The 20,086-nt window shown below is 49.9% G+C and overlaps 1 non-coding gene and 1 pseudogene across 1 annotated transcript; both read left to right on the top strand.

The window, feature by feature from the left end:
- The first annotated feature begins 6,779 nt into the window (after positions 1-6,779).
- On the top strand, positions 6,780-6,970 carry LOC143341556 (U2 spliceosomal RNA). Its single transcript, XR_013079654.1, has one exon. It is a non-coding gene; the product is annotated as a U2 spliceosomal RNA (small nuclear RNA).
- An 8,116-nt stretch (positions 6,971-15,086) lies between these two features.
- On the top strand, positions 15,087-15,259 carry LOC143341493 (U2 spliceosomal RNA; annotated as a pseudogene).
- Positions 15,260-20,086: the final 4,827 nt, after the last annotated feature.

A 20,086-nucleotide genomic window follows, 5' to 3' on the forward strand; every position in this document is an offset into this window, starting at 1 on the left:
CCTGTTTGCTCTGTTTGTAATTTGCCATAATACACGGAACACAACTAGAAATATATTGCTGAATCTTTTTTTCAAGATTAGGTATATAATAATCTTGTTTTATAAATTTCTCTGTACGTTTCAACGCAAAATGTCCTTGTCGATGTGCTAATTGAATTATTTCGCCTTCTAACAATTTTGGTACAACCAATAATTCTCGGCCATCCACAAATTTATATAACAAATCGTTGTGTATACAGTAATTATCATAAGGATGATCTTTTAAAATTTCCATAACAGCTTTAATCTCTCCATCATTTTCCTGAAACTTTTGTATTTTAACATATAGAGGATCTTTAGTAATTTGAAAAACTGGATATCTACTTAAAGCATCTACGTGTTTCATACGTGTGCCTGATCTATGTATAATCTTATAGTGATAATCTTCTAGAAAAAGAACCCATCGAGCAATACGCGGAACTAATTCTTTCTTATTTATCGTTAATTTAACAGCAGCACAGTCAGTAACTATGGTAAAAGAAATTCCTAATAAATATACACGAAATTTTTCGAGTGCCCTAACGATAGCAAGAGTTTCAAGTTCATAACTACAATAATTTCGTTCCTCACATTTAGTCTTTCTACTCATATAATATACAGGATGAAATTGTCCGTCGTCAGGCGATTTTTGTATTAATACAGCACCATATCCATCTTTACACTCATCAGTATGCAATTCTGTTTCAAAATTCAAATTATATATATGCAACACAGGACTTTGTTTTAATTCCAAAAATGCCTTTTTTCATTATCGGTAAATTGAAATGTCCTGTCTCTTCGTAACAAATCACTTAATGGCTTTGCTATTAGTGAATAATTCATAATAAATTTACGAAAATAACCAGATAATCCCAAGAAACTTTGGACATCTTTTATCTTTTTTGGCTCTGGAAAAGTAAATACAGCCTTCATTTTCTCTTCTGATGGATAAATTTTCCCTGCTTCTACAATATGACCCAAAAATTCAATACCTCTTTTCATAAATTTACATTTTTTGAAATTTATTTGCAATCCATAGTCACTAGCAACTTGAGGAACTAATTTTAAACGTGATAAATTCTCTTTGTCATCTGAAGCTAAAATAATAACATCATCCAAATACAGTAAAACAATATCTTGATTAATTAAATCCCGAAATACACAATTTATAAATCTCTGAAAAACCGAAGGAGCGTTACACAATCCAAATGGCATTTTAATAAATTCATATTGTCCATTTTGTGTAACAAATGCAGTGTCTTTCCTACTCTCTTTCTCTACTGACACGTGGAAAAATCCATTTTTTAAATCGAGAGAATTAAACACTCGAGCGTTCTGCAATTTATCTAATAATTCTTCGATTAATGGAAGAGGAAATTTATCTTTTTCCGTAATTCTATTCAATCGCCGATAATCAGTACAAAGACGTGGACTTCCATCTTTCTTTTTCACAACAACTACAGGACTTGCATACTCAAACGTACCAGGCTCTACTATTCCATCCTTAATCCACTCCTCTACTTGCTTATGAACAGTTTCACCCTCTAGTTTAGGTAATCTACGTGGTTTCTGACTAAGTGGTTGGACATCTTTTAATCTTATACACATTTGTACGTTAGTTGTCTTACATTTTTTTGGTTCATACGATAAAACAACATTTTTTAATTCTTCGCGTAATTTTTCATCAGTAACATGACTAGCATCTAATAACTGCTCTTTAGTAGAACTCATTTGCGTTAAAAACATAATCGAAGGAATTTTCCTTATCGTTATACCCTGATTATCTATTTTGACTTCAGCCAAATTTAAAATATCAGTTCCAATTACTGCATCCATATTCATTACAGTATTTGGGACAATATAAACAGTAGTTGGAAAATCATTGTTGTCTATCGTAAGAACTGTTTGTAAATATCCTAAGGGTATAGTCTCATATTTTCCAAAATCAGTTAAGCGTATATGCGTATCGTATAAAGGAAAAGATTTTAATTTGTTATAAATATTTTCACGTATTAGTGTTACTTGACTTCCAGTATCTATTAATGCTTTTACACGTATATCATTTATATAAACATCTTTAAACATATTACTTTTAAAGGGCGGTAAAATACAATTAACATTTGATCGTAACTGCACAGATGACTTACCCTCTCGTACAACGGTACAATCGTTTGCTACATGCCCAAATTTTTGACATTTAAAACATTTTCTCCCCATTTCTTTGTAATAACAATCACTGAATACATGGCCTTTCCCCCCGCAGTTGTAATACCGAAGTTCCATCTTCTGCTCTCCTCCTTCAATATTCTTTGACGTATACACCTTCGAAGATTCCATTCTTGTTTTGTTTTCTTCTTTCCACCGTCTATATCCGTTTGTTTGCTGTAATCTTTTTGCGTTCCGAATCGTTTCGTAAAGTTTAAGACAATTCTTAAAATCCTGCAGTTTCTTGGCTCCAAATAAAACAAGTTTATTATTAATATCATCCTGTATTCCGTCTATAACGTACTTAATAAGAGCATCATCTTCCACATTGCCCTGAGAAGCTAATTCTTTCATTTTGAGAAAATATTCTTGAACAGTTTCGTCTCTCCTCATTTTTCATTTAACTAACATTTCATGTAGTTCAGCACTATTCATTTTATGTGAAAACTCATCACGTAGTAGAGATTTAAGTTTTCTCCACGTCGTGACAACACCTTCGCTCTGAATAAATAATTTTGCTATACCTGTCAAAGACTTTTTTGCAAAAATTACTTTCTCTAACTCAGGTCATTGAAACAATTTTGCAACATCTTCAAAATCAGAAATCCATCCTTCTACAGAATATACACCAGTACCATCAAACTGACGAACACAATCTTCTACATCACGATAGCTCATACGAAATTTAAAGTGATCTCGTTTATTTAATGAAGAGAAATGTGTAGTATTGTGTAGTATTGATGTTTCAACATTCTCACCCTGAACATCTTCAATGATTTCATCGTCTTCAGGATCATCTTTTGTAGTGGAACACAGAGAACGTAAATCCATTAAACCAGAACAAATTTTCTGAATCAAATCTTCTCGAGATCCTCTATAATCCAGGTCTAGGATGTTACAACAAGATACCAAATCGCCATAACTTAAACCAGTAGCATATGTAAATTTAGCTTTATGCTCTACTGAATCTGTATGAAATTGAAAGCCTTCAAAATCACGTATGCGTTTTCGATTTCCTTGGTCACCTTCAGTTTCGAAAATAAATTTGTGCAAAGCTTTTATGCTCGCAACAGATGCGTTATTAATTTTGTGCTGAATTTTCCCGATTTTAGCTAAAGTTTCCATACTAAAAGTGCTTAACTTTTCAGAATTCTTAAAGAAATATATATATATGTAAAATGTTCCTTCACAAATTCTTCTTCTTGATTGACTCGGACGAGCCCCCAAATTTGTAGGATTTAACGGAGAGAATATATTTGAGGAACAAATATACAAAGAATATAATTTTAATAAATGAATTAGGAACACACAAATTAGCAATTAACAATTAACAACACAAATTCAAATCGCATTAATTGGCAACACAACTTATAATCACGTCTCTCTTTCACAATCACTCGTTTCCAACTCCTCGTTTTCTCGCTGACCCTGGTTACCCTATTCCTTCTCGAACAAAACACTCCCAAACCTTTTGCACATAAATTAACATTTAACAAAACTACAGCGTGGCACAAATATTCAATACAAATCTCCTACAATATGCTAAAGACCACCTCAAATATAATGCATCTTTCTGGGATGATGTTCTCTTCACTGATGACAGCAAATTCGAAATTTATCAAGACAGAAAACCGCCGAAAGTATGGAGAAGTAAAAATAGTGCTTTGAAGGAACAAAACTTAGTCCATATAGTCAAACATGGAGGGGGATCTGTGATGGCCTGGGGGTGTGTGGCTGCTTCCGTGGTTGGAAATCTCGTGTTCATTGAAGATACAACGAAAAAGGAGGATTACGTTGAAATATTGCGGAGAAACTTAGAGCCTTCCGTTGCGAAATTGAATTTATCAAGAACATGGACATTTTAAAGTGACAACGATCCGAAGCATACATCACGCATGGCAAAGGAATGGCCTTTTTACAGGACATCAAAACAATTAAAACATCCTCCCCAATCCCCAGTTCTTAATTCCATAGAAAATCTATGGGATTATCTGCATTGAAAAATACGAAAAAGAGAGAAGACATTGAAAGAAACTCTCAGGAATATCATTTTAGAAGAATAGAATCAAATTTTAACAAATTATACATCTCCATTGGTCAAATCTGTGAAAAATAGATTGACCGAAGATGTAGAAAACAGCGGACGTTCAACAAAATATTAATTTTACAAAAAAAAGGAAAAATTGTTATTAATAACTATAGATGTTAAAGTACTAAGGGACTTTAACGTGGGTCCGGATGAGGGAACAGACAGGTAGAGAAACAGTTACAACTTTTACAAAAAAAGTTAAATTTATTTTACAAAATATAATTTCTTACAAAACTAAAATGTGAAAAATAAATATAAAGGAAAACAAAAATTGCGGAAAACACGGCTCGCTTTTCCGGCCGGTCTCCTCTTTTCTTTCTCCTAATTCATTTACCTTGGTGGAGGCCTTCTGTAACACAATTGTACAGCAAAGTATGAATATTTTGCGGACAGCTTACACGTTAACGCGCGCGTCAGCTGCTTATCTCGCGCTCCAGCGACAGTCTAGTGTGTTTGGAGGGGAGAGCTGGCTGGCAATTTAGCGCTCTAACCAGTGGACTGTATATTCTTTCTGGTCGATGAGATTCGTTTCTTACGATCTCACCGACGTGCACAACCGGGTAGATGAAGATCTCCTCAGATCTACCGGGTTCGCTCTCGCAATGCCACGGATGGGAAACCAAATGGAGGTTGTAAGGCTCCAAGAGGCTATATCCCGCAAGCACGCTCACCGTGCGAGTGGCGTCTGGACACCACCTACGCAAGAGGACGTCTTGTCCTGGTTCGGCTCCCTCGTCAGCTGCTCCTCAGGAGCGACCTGCGGCCTGCCTACGCAGCTGCCTAGCCAGCGATTCCTTTCAACCAGGAATGCCCGACAGCCAGCCGTAGCGGCCTCGACGGCGGCTCCTATAGTCCGAGGAACTGGCCTGCGGCTCGCCAGATTAGGATGAAATTCCCTTGCTAACCTATCCACCCTACTTTTACAGCCCAGTGTGGTCGACTCACAGCTGGTAGTAGGTGTAGAGGTGGGAGGAAGGCTCTTCGAACCCTTTGCTCCACCGTACGCTTAGGCTCTACTTATTGTCCCCTCACGACGGTATATTGGAACGGGTTCTCAGAAGCCCGATGCACGGAGAGCACCACGAGGTGATATCCTTCCTGAATATCTACCTTCCGGTTGCTCCTACGCCGTATAGCTCCAGACTGGTCGGTGAAACTTTCCACCCCACCGGTCGGTGTACTCTCTACGGTACACAGGACGGGTGGCTTCAGTGGGTTTCGTACGACTTCTACAAACGGTGAACTACCACCAGGCGATACTAGTATATCAGTATCAGCCTTCCAGTAGCTCTAACCGGATAATTGGAAGAAGACTCAAGGCGATCGACACCGAGTCTCCAACGTCGCAGTCGCATCCACGACCGGCAACGTTCAATCACACTCCTGCGTCTACGATCGCTTCACACCCGGCGTGCTGTGCGATCGCTACAACAACAGGCAGATTGTCCTATCTCTGGAAAAATCTCAAGTCACGATGACGAGATTTTCCACTAAATTATTATCGCTGTCCACTTGCTGTTTCTACTTAAGAGCGAGCTTAGCTCACACTCTTCTGAGCTTCGATTGAAAACCGGAGCGAGATCGTAAATAAGTCTGCTCTGGATCACCGACGGCTCAGTACTGAAGCGTGACGATCTGCAAGCAGCCACGGCCCCGGCTGGCTCCGTCGCGCAGGCGCAGTACTGGTTAGCGACGCATCGCGCTGCTGGGCCCCGGGCAGCTCCTCGCTGCGTGGCCACGGCGCGGCGCTGCCGCGTTTCGTCTATCGACCTTTCTTCGATAGATCTCGTTTCTCTCTCTTTCTCATCGCTAGCAACACAATTCCTAGAATTTCTCTCAAAACTCGAGAATTCCCGTGAAGCTAACTGGAAAAAACACGTAAATAGCCGCGGTATACAAAACTGAACGATGGAAAATTTCCACGTCAGCACAACCATCTAGAATTCCGTGAATTCAATATAGATACGGGCATCGCGGCCGAGTTTCTCCGTCTCGGACTCACGCGATATTTAAACAATAGATGTTAACTTTATATCGACTCAAGGAAAAAGGAAATTTTTTGTTCTTTGCATTATATGTTTGCTTATTGTTAAATTATTACTAAAAAAAATATATGCTTTTATAAAAGATAAACTGAGCTTTGAATATCATACACTTTTTTCCTATTTTCTTTCATACCTTTGAAATGATTTCAAACAGAAGTTGATAATTTCAAGTGTTAACTTTATATGTATTGACGCTCACTATAGGTTTATAACACGTCGTTTAGTAATGGGACACAAGCGAATATTATTAATTTCTAGCGATAGTCCTCCCAATTAAGGGTTCGCCTGGTCATTACGAAAGTGCGAAATAACTAAGTCCTCAATAACAACAATTCACGCCCGTGCAAGAAACCTTGGTTCTGTAAGCCATCGGCTGACCAGCCGCCAAACATACATTGTAGTATGTTAAAGACGACCGTGAGATCGCTTCTCGGCCTTATGCCTATGATCAAAGTGTAGTCTGTTCTTATCAGCTTAATATCTGATACACTCCCCATTGGGGAGTCAGAATATTAATCTGATTTTTGGAAATTGACGAAGCAGTTAGAGCTTGCTCCACCTCCGTCGCGAATCAGCCTAGCATTGCAGTGCCGCCAGGATTGGCTCAACAACTACACGAAAATCAGATTTAAGTATTCTTTTTATTTATTTATCTATTTATTTATTTATTGACATTTAACTTTTCTGACTTTTAACTTTTAACTTTTAACTTTTATATTCTGACTCCTCTTTTATCTATTTTATTTTACACTTTGACTTTCTTGTTCTATTTCTAAGTTTTTAGTGGCATGGCCGAAGGATCCGGATGCGTCGCCCGGGAAAACGAGGTAATCGTCAAGTTTCCGTTCCCCGACCAATTTAATTGTCCTTACTGCCATCGAGGGACTACGGCGCTGCGAAGGGGAGCGGCGGTGTACCAGTGGCACGAGGATTTAGGTAAACACCTCAAACTTCACCATTCCGGGATTACGCATAGGTTTGTATGCGGTGATTGCGGCTTCACTGACAACAGTGCCTATGCACTGAAGAAGGTGAAGCAGCATCACGCTGCAAGCCACGCGAATGGTGCACCGAATCCTCCTGCCGCTGGTGCACCATCGGCCGCCCCGGGCAACACATCTGCATCTCCGGCCAGCGGACCCGTGGGGGGGACGGGCTCCCTCCGCGAGGGCGCGAGAAGCGAGGCCCCGCGATCCGCCGAAACGGATCGATCGACCACGCGAGGAGGCGAGCCGCCATGCGCGAGAAGAAACGTGCCAGCGGTGGCGGCTTCGACCTCCCGTGGAAGGACAAAATCCTCCGCCCCCACAACGACGACGGCGAGGACAACGACAGGGCGGAGGGCAACGGCGGCGACGGTGGCGGGAAAGAAGCCCGCCACCACCACATTGAAGAATTTAGTCACCGTCGCCGACAGACGCAGCGGGTCGCAGCCCGAGCCTGCAACGGCTGCACCGAGGGGGTGCAGGAGAAGGGTGACCCCAACCACCACCTTCGCGGAGGTCACCCGGGGGCCACCGGCCGCCACCACCGGGGTGACTACGACAGCCACGGCGAGGGATACGAAGAGGACGACGCCCAAGACGCCCTCACCGGCCGGATCGACGACAGTGGGGGGGATCACCGCCACCCAGCCCCCCCCCCCCCCGCCGGACAACTAACCCAGACTAACTCCGGCAATCTGTCGTCGGCCGGTAGGAGCGCCCCGGTGGTCGTAACATCCACGGCGGCAACGACGACGACGACGACGACGATTACCACGACCACGTCGACGACCTCGGTGGTACGGGGGTCAATACCCGCACCGGTCGTGACACCACCGCCTACCCGGGGTCCAACTCCATCGCCGAGGGGGACAGCCGGCGGCAATTCCACCTCGCCGCCGGCGCTCGCACTCAGGACGAGGGCGCGAGCCAGCAGACCCTGGGCACAGCACGACGAAGCAGGAGGATTCGCGGCACCCCCCAGGCGGTGGTACCAGTCGCGGCCGGGAGAAGGACGCCGCCGACGATATCTCCGGCGGCGCTAGGATGGCCCACCCCAAGGAGAGGAAGAAGCGCCCGGGCCGTGTCCCTCCCGCCCGGGAGAGGGACGAAGGGGGGCAACACCACCGCCCTCACATCCCCCGGGGTGGGGACGACAAGAAGAGGAAGGAGAAAGAGACTTCCGGCCATCGAGGAATCGTCGTCGGGAGAAGAGGCAACGACAGCGGTCCCGTCGTCGTCGTTGTCGCCAGCAAAAGCAGAATGAACAGAGGCGGCCCCCAGAAGAGGAAGGAGGAGGGCTGGGCTGCAGACCCCCGTGCCGGGGGGGGGGGGCAGGAAGACACGGAGGGAAGATTAACCCCTCCCGGCAGCGCAAGATTGGTCGGTCCCTCCGTGGAGGCGGAACGGGGCCGAAATACGGACCAGGGCCCAACTAATATTAGTTTTACTAATAGTAATAATAATAATAATAATATTTTTTCTAGCAACAGGACTAAAGAAATTGGCAGTAGTAAAAGGTATTGTGATAGGGCCACGAGCCCCATTGTTAAAAAGCTGATGCTTCTAACGACGAGGTCCGGATAGAGGTATAGGAGTTTTTCCGGGAAAATTATTACGGACGTCTGGTTTTCTTTTCGTCGGCCTTCTACGCCGACCTTTTATTACAAACGTAAAATTGAAATAAAAATAACAATCGAAAACCAAAATAAATTGTGATTGTCTATAATCGTGCTGGGACGTTGCCTGCCTCGTCTCTGCCGGTCGCCGAACTCGCCGGGTTGAGGTAGGCCAAGGTTCCTATAATCAGAAAAACACGGCTATGTGTTAGACACACGTAAACACGTTATACGTATCTATGCCGCGTTTGTCCTCACGCTCCTGGCTTCGGGAATCGAATGTATAGGAGCGGAGAATTACGCTCGCTCGTAATATACGAGCTCGCTAGTGGACTGTATTTATAATTTTGGCTTTTGATAAAGAATAAATTCCTTATCTACGCCGTTTGTAGTCGATTACCTTGTGGACGGGATTGCAAGTGGAGGTTGTAAGGCTCCAAATGCACTTTTCCCGTGAGTCTGTCCACTGAGTCTATGCGCCGAAACGCAGTGCAGTGCAACAGCCCAACCGTCGAACTGTGGCTGCTCTTGGCTGCTTCAACAGACGACTTATTGGTCACGGGTTGTACTACGGAGCCCGACTGCACGTGGTTCACTGCACGTTGCACATCTATTCGTTGCAATTAGCAGTATTCGAACCACGTGAGGGCCTGACCCACGACTCCGTTACTCCTCCGCACAGGTGCTCCTCTAAACGTTACACCGGCGGGATCTGTAGGAGTAAGGACTCGCAGACCGGAAAAGTCAGACGTCCTTTGTGGACGTCGACCCGACTACAATGGACCCACCTGGATGGTTCACCACGTAGGTGCCTTCCTTTGGTGTCTCCTCAGCCTGGCGGTAATCACAAGAAAATTGAAGCGTAATTTTTGCCAACTTTCTTATGCCTCGATCGTTTATACGATCGAGACGACCGCTCAATTCTGCACGGAGGGATCGAACACCTTATTGGTGTATATTCTCGATCACTCCACAGGATATCGAACACCTTGCTGGTGTATTTTCTCGATCTCCTGTCGCAGGACTGATTTCGTGGAATCTCGATTTGGGAAATCCCATACAAGATTCCGGGGCGTACTTGACCGAATCTAAACCGATCCGTTTGCCAAGGAAAAGGCGGATTATTTCCACTCTTTTCTCGAGTTTTATCGAATTCTCAGCTGTGCGAGGTCAATCAGTGGACCCGCACCAGACTGAACATCTACTCTTTACACCCTTTAACTACAGGCAGAATCGTTCTGAATATCAAACAATTTGAACTTTCCTTTTGTAAATCTTTCCGTTTGAGTGCAATCGGGAGCCGATCCGCTCTAGTTGGAAGTCTACGTAGGACTGCGCGGATTGACAGCCGAAGACGCGGCCGCGTTACTCTAATTAGTCGTTACGCGGCGCTGTCTAAATTTCGGCAGTCTTTCTCCGTCTGATTTTTAGCGCACTACTCTCTCACGGTACTGACGTCATCAACACCGTTAGCACACTCGAATCGAAGGTAATGAGCCGTTACCGATGCCAGAAAAACTAGTAATACACGCGTTTTTCTATCACTGTTTGCTGTACAAATCCTATTAGAGATAATCTCCTTCGAATTGTACGTTAACAGGATTAACGGTAATCGCGGCCGAGGACAATCGCTCGGCATTATGCAAATCTTTAAACACCCATTAATTTTAACAATAATAACAATGTTAACCGAGACGACCAGCAATGGGACTCAAATTTTAATACAATCGACGCGAGCAGGGGCGGTCCGTCTAATACCCCCGGGTCAAACCGGGGCTCCGTTTGTAGGATTGTGGCCCTGAGTGGTGCAACCCCTGCGGTCAGTAGCAGGAACGCCGCCGTGGACCGGAGGCAGACGGCGACGAGGGGGAGAGGGAGTGGTGTCGACCCAGGAACGTGCACACGGCGTGACCCGATGGTGACCGGAGGTAAGCGGATGCAGCGGACGTGTGAGGGGCTCAGGCACGGGCCGGTGCGGAATCCCCAAGCAATCGTGGAGCGTCCAGGGAGAGGGCGCGGCCCCCCCCCCCCCCCCCCGGGTGAGCAGACGCCAATGGCTGCCCCCCGCCGACGCGGCGGCGCCGAGGAAGCGTCCGAAAGGGCGCGAATCGACGCAGCTGCGAAGGCGGTGGAGACAGCGGAGGGCTTAGAGGCCCTTGCCGCCCTTGTGGCGGATTTCTTTGGTTCGAGACGTTCTGCTCGTGGAAGGGGGGGTGCCGCAAGAGCCACTGGGGGGAGGGAGGAGGAAGGCCGGATGCGGCGGAGAGTTTGAGGGTGCGTCCCCGAGGGGATGCCAGTTGCAACGGAGCGACCGGGGCTCCTTCTACACGGACGGAACACGTCCGGGAAGCCACGCGAATGCAGCGTCTGTTCCGAACGAACCGCAAGAGAGCAGTGCAGGAGGTGCTAGCCGAGCAATCTCCGCACTGCCAAGTGCCCAAGGACATTGTCCAAGGGCACTTTAGTTCTATATATGCGGCTCGGGACCGTTCGGAACACTTCCCGGTGCTCCACCACGACCAGCCGGATGAAGGCACCAATGAGGCACTGGAGAGGCCCTTCGGGTCGGCCGAGGTGTTCAACCGCCTCCGGAGGATGAAAAAATCATCCCCCGGACCGGATGGAATCACCTACGCCGACCTGAGGGGGGCCGATCCGGGAGCCGAGTTCCTGACGGCGGCATACAATGCGTGCCGTCGGGTGGAGTCGATTCCCTCCCTGTGGAAGGAGTCAAATACCATCTTGCCATGGGCGTCCCATCGCCATGGGCGACGTAATCCCCAAACTCTTCGCGGCCGTGATGGCCGACCGCCTTACCTGCTGAGCCGTCCAAAATCGACGGCTCTCTCCGGCACAAAAGGGCTTCCTGCCGTATGAGCGGTGCCTTGAGCACAACTTCGTTCTGCGGGAGGCGAAGCGACGGCGGAGGGAATTAGTGGTTGCGTGGCTGGACCATTCCAATGCTTTTGGTTCGGTCCCCCACGCCGCCATCTTAAACGCGCTGGCCGGTGCCGGAGCCCCCCCTGCGATCGTCAACCTCGACCGGTGTCTGTACACCGATTGCACGACAAGGGTCCGTACTGCCGAAGGATTCACCGATAGGATCCCCATGCAGTCGGGAGTAAGACAGGGCTGCCCCTTGAGCCCAATACCCTTCAACCTGGCAATCAAACCCGTGGTCCGCCAAGCCGCGGAGTCGAGGGCCGGGTACGAGATGGTGGGCTTTAAGGTAGCAGCCCCTGGCTTACACGGATGATATCGCATTGATCGCGACGTCTCCCGACGGCATGAGAGGGCTATTCGATGCAGCAGAGGCCACGGCTCGGAGTCTGGGCCTCGCGTTCAACCCGGGGAAGTGAGCGACGCTGCACGTCCTTGGAAGCGGCGCAGTGGCCCGGACCGAGTTTGGCCTCAACGAGGGACTCGTTTCAGCGTTCGGAGACGGAGACGCCTACGAACACCTGGACATTCGCACCGAGGTTCGGATCGACCAGACACCCTACTCCACGATCAGGGATATGCTGAGGGACCTGGGGGCGGTGGATCGCTCCCTGCTAGCCCCGTGGCAGAAGGTGGAAACCTTGAGATCGGTTATAATTCCACGGATGGATTTCCTGCTACGGGGCGCCAGCGTGAGGAAGTCGGCTTTGGCGGAGGTAGACAAGGCTGTTAGGCGTGCGGTCAAGGGATAGCTCAATTTGCCACAGCGGGCCAGCGCGGAGGTAGTTTACATTCCTCCTTCGTGGGGAGGATGTGGACTCCTCCCGCTGGCTGACCTGGCTGATGTGATGACCGTGGTCCATGCGTTCAGGCTTCTGAACGCGCGGGACCCGGTTGTTGCATCACTGGCAAGGCCGTCCCTTAATACAGCGGCGCGGGACAAGCTGCGTCGGCCTGCGACAGAGGAGGACCTCGCGGAGTACCTGTCGGGTCGTTTGACCGGGGACTTCGCGTGGCCAACCAGCGGATGTGCCTCATTCTGGTCACGGGTGCGGTTAGAGACAATCCGCCGGATGAGGGTGGCAGTGGCTGAGCACTACAGAACGACACTGGTCCGGAAACCAGACCAGGGGAAGGTTTTCGGCGTTACCTCCCGCCATGTGGTGAGCAATCACTTCATGCGTGGGGGGTCATTTACTCGCTTCACCGACTGGTGCTTTATTCATCGCACGCGCTTTGATGTCCTCCCACTCAATGGAGCAATCCGGTGGGGGGAGAGCGATAAACGATGTCGGCGGTGCGGGTTTAAGCTCGAGAGCCTTCCTCACGTGCTCGGACATTGCGGCGTTCATTCGGCGGCTCGCCAGCTCCGACACCACGGTCTGGTCCGCAGGCTTGCGATGGCGACCCCTTTTTTTTTTTTTTTTTTTTGAACGTGGGGAAATCCTCATGGACACCCGCGGGCCCACCCGAAGGGCGGGCCGGCGGGTAGTGTCGGACTCTTACCGACTAAAACCCCACGGTGACCATCCTCAGACGCCAGGCGAGGGACCAGGAGCTCTAGTGAGACATCACAGAGTCCCCCGCCGCGTCGTGCCTTTTCAGGCCCCTCCCGGTGGGAGGCACTCCTCCCACCGCATTCCCACTCAACCGCAGGCGCCTGGTCACCAGCGCCCACGGCCCCGTGACATAGGACTAAGCCGCCGACTGGGTGGCCACGTTGGCCGCTGGACTCATCCGCAGCCAACGGGCCTACCAACAGCCTTAGGTAACACCCGCGGCAAATATCCCATGTCCCGGGCCACTCACACACACATTCAAACACGCAAAGCATTCATACCGGTGTTTGGTCCGCGGGAGCTTTCGCTCCAACCTCCGAGATGCCATGCGAGGATGCGATCACCAGCCTCCTCAGGTTGGTGACCCCATCCCCGCATCCCATCCCAGCGGCTACCCCTATCCGCCACCTGGGGACGCGCCACGTAGGGGTTCACCTCCCCTGCCGCCTGGACAACCAAACGGGTGCGTGGTTGCGAGGGCGACACGTCTTCCGGGCGACCTCCGGATTGACCGGCGTATCCCGGGTGTCCCTGACGAACTGACGGCCTTGCGTCCTGACATAGTCGTGACGCATGAGCCGTCACGGACCGTTCACCTGGTCGACGTGACCGTGCCCATTGAGAACACCTCGATGGCCTTCGAAGAAGCCAAGGCGGAGAAGTTACGCAAATACGTGCCCATAGCGTGTGCCCTCCGCCGGCGTGGTTACACCGTCCACGTGGACACGTTCATCGTCGGGGCACTGGGCACCTGGCATCCGAACAACGAGTCCCTTCTTAAAACGCTGCGCGTCTCACGGTTCTACGCGAGAACCATGAGACTGCTCATGGTATCAGAGATCATAGCCTGGTCCAGGGACATATACGTGGAGCACGTCTCTGGGATCCGGCAGTACCCCGCTCCAATCACGGCCCCCGAGAACGCGGTGGCGTCGAGAAGATTGATTGTCTTGCAAGAGGACCGTGGGGGACGAGGGGTCGGAAGTAATAGCACCAGCGGACTGCCCCGAGCTCGAGAGGACGAGTAGTGGGCGTCCCATCTGGCCAGCGACATTATATACTTTTATATGCTACGCTTTATTTCGTCCTATTTTAGTATACTTTATTTTAGCCTAGTCACTCTATGTATGACACTCCACGCAGTCCACCATACCCGACTCGATCCCATTTTACTTTATTCTAGTCGACTGTATGCTATTTTATATTTTATATTAATATTTCTTTGCTTGCTTATACTTCCCTTTTTTCTTTCTTTTTGTGGCCCTATACACCGTCGAATTGCTGTACTTTCTTATATTTCTGTTTCTGTTCTTGTTCTCCGTTGTTATTATGATTTACCCTCTTCTTTAACTTTGTTGTTATTTATTTAATTATTTATTTATTTATTTATCTAGCATTTACGTTAATATATATATATTGTTAAATTCGCATGATGATCTGACAAGGAAGGAACTAAAATGGACTACCTTATACACACATTAGCTGGACGACCAGTGCGAAAATCAAATGTGAAAGTGTTACGACGATAAGGCCGCAGGGGGACTGTCTCTGCGCCCTTTAAAATTTTACTAGTTATGCTATATGATTTATATATATATATGTATACTCTGTACTTGATCCCCGGGGAAACATTTATTGAAATAAACTGCTTTTATCTGTTCTTATCAGCTTAATATACTCCCCATTGAAGAGTCAGAATATTAATCTGACTGTTTGAAATTGACGGATCAATAGAAGCCTGATCTACCTCTGTCGCGAGTCAGCCTAGCATTGCAGTGCCGCCAGGATTGGCTCATTAGATTAATATACAACTATCTCATTTATTTATTTATTTATTTATTCATTTATTTATTTACTTTTTCAATTCACCAATTTTTCAACTTTTCAAAATTTCTCAAGTTTTTCATTTCTACTACTGTTGCGTCCCAAGTCAAAAACACGCGATTTTCGTAACGCAACAAGATTCATCGAAGGGTACAACGCTGGGTCCTGCGCTGACCCAGGCAAGGCCATAAAACGGCATTATGCCCATATTTGGGCATAGTCAAGGAGTTTTCGCAGTGGAATTTTCCACGACCCCCACGCGAGCGCATCCCTGCGCTTGCCAAACAAGGGCAGTTACTCCGACACCACCGACTAACACTTTTGAAATCTGAGTCCTTCTGTTACCAGCATATATATCACACCACAATAAACAGTTTCGAATTACATAATATCAGTGCTTCAATCATTCGCCTATTTATCCCTATTTTTCCACGCAACTCCGCATTATTAATTTGTTCGTGGAGATAGCGCATCTGCGAGCACGTTTGCGGATACGCAACAGAGTGTCGACGGTCTTACAACCCGTCAACCGAACGACGCTCAACAACTACCTTTAAATCATTCTTCTCTTGGCCTTTTCTCTTTTTGGTTTAAATTACAGGCACGGCCATTGTGCGATTTCCGTTCCCCCGGAATTTAATTCTCCACACTGTCACTATAGGACCACGACGTTGCGAAGAGGAGCGGCGGTGTACCAGCGGCACGAGGATCTGGGTAAACATCTTAAACTTCACCACCCAGGTATAACGCGGAGGCTTGTATGCGGTGAGTGCGGCTTCACCGACGACAGTGCTTATGCATTGAAGAAGGTGAAGTAACACCACGCTGCAAACCATACTAGTGGTACACCGAATCTGCATCCCCGGCCAGCGTACCTGCGGGGGGGGGGGCTAGAAGGGCGCGAGAAGCGAGGCCCAGCAACCTGACGAAGCAGGTTGACCGACTGTGCAAGGAGGCGAACCGCCATGCGTGAGAAGACGCTTACCAGCGCTGGCGGTATCGACCTCCCGCTGCAGGACAAATTCCTCCCCCCATAACAACGACGACGGCGAGGACAACGGCGGCGACGACGATGACAACGGCAACGACGACGACCTCGGTGGTTCGGGGGTCAATTCCGATACCTGTCGTAACACCACTGCCCTTTCTTTTCTTTTTTCTTTGTGTACGTGGGGAAATCCTCATGAACACCTGCGGGCCCACCCGAAGACCTAAAACCCCACGGTGACCATCCTCAGACGCCTGGCAAGGGACCGGGAACTCTAATGACACATCACAGAGTCTCCCGCAGCGTAGTGCCTTTTCAGACTCCTCCGGGTGAGAGGCACTCCTCCCACCGCATTCCCACTCACCCGCAGCCGCTTGGGCACCAGCATCCGCGGCCCCGTGACATGGGACTAAGACGCCGACCGCGTGGCTACGTTGCCTGCAGAACTCATCCGCAGTCAACCGTCAACCTTCAGCCATAGGTAAAACTCGCGGCAAATGTCCCTTCTCAGGTTGGCAACCTCATCACCGCATCCCATCCCAACGGCTGCCCCTATCCACCACCTGGGGAAGCGCCACGGAGGGGCTCACCTCCCCTGCCGCGTGGACAACCAAACGGGTGCGTGGTGCCATACGAGAGCTGTCCCGAGCACAACTTAGTTCAGCCGAAGGGCCCGGCCGACGCGAGGTGGGGTGCGGAACGAACCCCGGTAGAACAGCGCAGGAGGCACGAATAATGAAGACGGGACGAATGTCGAGGACGGGGCAAATAGTGAAGACAGAGAGAACAGCAAAGACGTGGGGAATGGCGCATAGCGAAGACGGGGCCAATAACGAAGACGGAGCAAATAGCGAAGACGAGACGAATAGCAAAGACGGGACGAATAAGGAAGACCGGACGACCAGCAAAATCGGGCCGAATAGAAGGACGTGACGAAGGACGAAGACGGGGCGTACAGGGGGACGGGACGAATGGCGAAGAAGACGCGAACAACGAAAAAGAGGCGAATAAGGAAGACGAGGCAACCAGCGAAACCGTGCCGAATAGGGGGACGTGGCGATTGACGAAAACGGGGCGAACAAAGAAAATAGGGCGAATAGGAACGGCGGTGCGACCAGCGAAAACGAGCCAAATGGGGGACGGGGCGACCAGCGACAACCGGCCGAATAAAGGGACGGGACAAATGGCGCGACGGGGTGAACAAGGGACGAGGGGCATGACGAAGATGTGGCGAATAAAGAAATTGGGTCGAATAGGAAAAACGGCGCGTCCAGCGAAAACGGGCCAAATGGGGGACGGGGCGACAAGCGAAAACGGGGCGATTGACGAAGACGGGGCTAACAACGAAAATGGGGCCAATAAGGATGACGCGGCGACCAGCGAAACCGGGTCGAATAAAGGGACGGGGCAAATGGGGTAGACGGGGTGAACAAGAGACGAGGGGCATGACAAAGATGGGGCGAATAGGAATGTCGGGGCGACCAGCGAAAGCGGGTCGAATAATGGGACGGGACAAATGGCGTGACGGGGTGAACAAGGGACGAGGGGCATGACGAACATGGGGCGAATAGGAAAGACGGGGCGTCCAGCGAAAACGGGCCAAATGGGTGACGGGGCGATTGACGAAGACGGGGCTAACAACGGAAATGGGGCGAATAAGGATGACGCGGCGACCAGCGAAACCGGGTCGAATAAAGGGACGGGGCAAACGGCGTGACGGGGTGAACAAGGGTCGAGGGGCATGACGAAGATGGGGCGAATAGGAAAGACAGGGCGACCAGCGAAAACGGGCCGAATAAAGGGACGGGGCGATTAACGAAGACGGGGCTAACAACGAGAATGGGCCGAATAGGAATATCGGGGCGACCAATGAAAGCGGGTCGAATAAAGGGACGGTACAAATGGCGTGACGGGGTGAACAAGGGGCGAGGGGCATGACGAAGATGGGGCGAATAGGAACGGCGGTGCGACGAGCGAAAACGGGCCGAATAAAGGGACGGGACAAATGGGGTAGACGGGGTGAACAAGGGACGAGGGGCATGACAAAGATGGGGCGAATAGGAAAGACGGGGCGACCAGCGAAAACGGGCCGAATAAAGGGACGGGACAAATGGCGTGACGGGGTGAACAAGGGGCGAGGGGCATGACGAAGATGCGGCGAATAAAGAAATTGGGGCGAATAGGAATGAAGGGGCGTCCAGCTAAACGGGCCAAATGGGGGACGGGACGACCAGCGAAAGCGGGCCGAATAAAGGGACGGGGCAAATGGTGTAGACGGGGCGAACAAGGGACGAGGGGCATGACGAAGATGGGGCGAATAGGAACGGCGGTGCGACGAGCGAAAACGGGCCAAATGGGGAACGGGGCGACCAGCGACAACGGGCCGAATAAAGGGACGGGGCGATTAACGAAGACGGGGCTAACAACGAAAATGGGGCGAATAGGAGTGTCGGGGCGACCAGCGAAAGCGGGTCGAATAAAGGGACGGGACAAATGGCGTGACGGGGTGAACGAGGGGCGAGTGGCAAGACGAAGATGCGGCGAATAAAGAAAATGGGGCGAATAGGAATGACGGGGCGTCCAGCGAAAACGGGCCAAATGAGGGACGGGGCGACCAGCGAAAACGGGCCGAATGGGTGACGGGGCGATTGACGAAGACAGGGCTAACAACGAAAATGGGTCGAATAAGGATGACGCGGCGACCAGCGAAACCGGGTCGAATAAAGGGACGGGGCAAAAGGCGTGACGGGGCGAACAAGGGACGAGGGGCATGACGAAGACAGGGCAACCAACGAAAATGGGTCGAAAAAGGATGACGCGGCGACCAGCGAAACCGGGTCGAATAAAGGGACGGGGCAAATGGCGTGACGGGGCGAACAAGGGACGAGGGGCATGACGAAGATGGGGCGAATAGGAACGACGATGCGACCAGCGAACACGGGCCAAATGGGGGACGGGGCGACCAGCGAAAACGGGCCGAATGGGTGACGGGGCGATTGACGAAGACGGGGCTAACAACGAAAATGGGTCGAATAAGGATGACGCGGCGACCAGCGAAACCGGGTCGAATAAAGGGACGGGGCAAATGGCGTGACGGGGTGAACAAGGGACGAGGGGCATGACGAAGATGGGCCGAATAGGATAGACGGGGGCGTCCAGCGAAAACGGGCCAAATGAGGGACGGGGCGACCAGCGAAAACGGGCCGAATAAAGGGACGGGACTAATGGCGTGACGGGGTAAACAAGGGACGAGGGGCATGACGAAGATGGGGCGAATAGGAAAGACGGGGGTGTCCAGCGAAAACGGGCCAAATGGGGGGACGGGGCGACCAGCGAAAACGGGCCGAATGGGTGACGGGGCGATTGACAAAGACGGGGCTAACAACGAAAATGGGGCGAATAGGAATGTCGGGGCGACCAGCGAAAGCGGGTCGAATAATGGGACGGGACAAATGGCATGACGGGGTGGACAAGGGACGAGGGGCATGACGAAGATGGGCCGAATAGGAAAGACGGGGGCGACCAGCGAAAACGGGCCAAATGGGGGACGGGGCGACCAGCGAAAACGGGCCGAATAAAGGGACGGGACAAATGGCGTGACGGGGTGAACAAGGGACGAGGGGCATGACGAAGATTGGGCGAATACGAAAGACGGGGCGACCTGCGAAAACGGGCCAAATGGGGGACGGGGCGACCAGCGAAAACGGGCCGAATGGGTGACGGGGCGATTGACGAAGACGGGGCTAACAACGAAAATGGGTCGAATAAGGATGACGCGGCGACCAGCGAAACCGGGTCGAATAAAGGGACGGGGCA

The sequence above is a fragment of the Colletes latitarsis genome, chromosome 4 (assembly GCF_051014445.1).
Source record: "Colletes latitarsis isolate SP2378_abdomen chromosome 4, iyColLati1, whole genome shotgun sequence".
Lineage (NCBI taxonomy): Eukaryota > Metazoa > Arthropoda > Insecta > Hymenoptera > Colletidae > Colletes > Colletes latitarsis.